Here is a 1827-nt window from a genome sequence, read left to right as displayed (position 1 = left end):
AAAAAAAAATAAAAGCATACTGATTATCGAAGAAACTCAAAGCACAAACTGATGATCTTTAGTTTCTCTAATAAAGGTCACAATCTACAACACATTGTATCAGCCACAATGTTCAGTAAAGCTCCTCTAGCAATTCCTTAACTATACTTGGAACTTTTCAGCCACTCCAGATTTCCTTTGGCTACTTAATTCAGCACCAATCAGGCCTTGATACCCAGCCGGAAAGGTAGGGCCTTTTGACAGGAGTTGCTGTATAGACCTTCTCTTCTGTCTTTTCCTCAGGTTAGCTTTGTAGGCATTGGTTGAGGAACACGATGGGGGCAAACATGCATTTCTTCACTGACAACATAGCTGCAGGGACATGTCAATGACTTGTGATTTTCTGACCTTTGGTTATTGGCAGTATCATGGTGCTAGGCTTCTTTTGATGCATGCCCAGTTTCTTCCAGTAAAGTTTGGATTCACACAGTACCATTTTATATATTTTTTTCTTTTGGTTTCTTGAGACAGGGTTTCTCTGTAGCTTTGAGACCTGTCTTAGAACTAACTCTTGTAAAACAGGCTGGCCTCGAACCACAAATATCCACCTGCTTCTGCCTCCTGAGTGCTGAGATTAAAGGCATGCACCACCACCACCAGGCTACAATTTTATATTTTCTAAGTCAGTTATACCTGCTACTAAAGTCAAACCCTGCAGTGGGCTTTGTCTCATATAATAGGTTCACATTCCACAACTGGCTGAAGTGGCCAGTGACTCCCAAGCAATGTCACCAATGATCATGCAGCTCTCTCTCTCTCTGCTGCTGCTCCCTTTCTGTCATAACAGTGATTGGCCAAGTAGACATCAAAATGAGCAAATGCAATTCCATTCCACTATACTCTTTATAAATCCTTCTCAGATTGTAATCTATTTCATTTTTATAAAGAGATTAATTAATATTTTCTCTCCTCACCTATTTAACCGTCACTAAAGAGCTATGTGTCCCAGACCCTTGTTATCTTTGAACGTGGTGCTTGAGATTCTTGCAAACATCACACTGGAAGGGCTGTGGCTCAGGCTTCTCTCAGAAGCTCTTTAGAAATGCGAGTCTCAAATTCATGTTGTCCTTTCAGTTTGGAACCTGAGCTTCATTCCAAGACAAGAAAACACTCAACCCACATTCAATTACACTTAACCACTACATGTCTTTTTCAAGTTCTAACCCACATTCTTTAAAAGGGCAGCTAAGACAACTCTCAAAATAGGTTAACATTCTTGCATTAACACATTTGGTCATGAAACATTTGGGGGGGTATCAATTTTAAGAAGTTATAAAAGGTGAATAGATTCAGGCACCAGACACATTTTAAATATCAAGACTAAATACACATAATTTCTTTTTTCAAGATGTGTACCAAATATGACTGATTATAACACATCATTTATTTCTTTATCCCAAAGTGTTCTAACTCAAATTTCAACTCAAAATGTGGGAGAACACATATCACACTGCAAAGCGGATAAGATTTTGAAGTACACTAAACACTAAAAGGATGGAACTTGCGTTTATGCTGTTCATACCCCTGACTAGTCTTTTTTTTTTTATTAACACGGTTACTGTTCTCACGAAAAGCCCAGCATCACTTGCATTTATCTCAAGCTGAGAGAGTGAGTTAGCTTTGGCCTGCCACAAGCATTGTAGATGAGACTTAATTCAAGACTTTTTATGGCATGTGATACGAGCTATTATTTGTCCAATCTTTTCAATGGCAGTTTCTTAAATCACTCCAGCTAGATCTGCAAAGCCCTGGTTGTAGGGCCCTGGTCTCCCTTATTCCTGGGGTGCA

Source organism: Microtus ochrogaster, linkage group LG3 (assembly GCF_000317375.1).
Source record: "Microtus ochrogaster isolate Prairie Vole_2 linkage group LG3, MicOch1.0, whole genome shotgun sequence".
Taxonomy (NCBI): domain Eukaryota; kingdom Metazoa; phylum Chordata; class Mammalia; order Rodentia; family Cricetidae; genus Microtus; species Microtus ochrogaster.
This window is presented reverse-complemented; position numbering follows the sequence as displayed.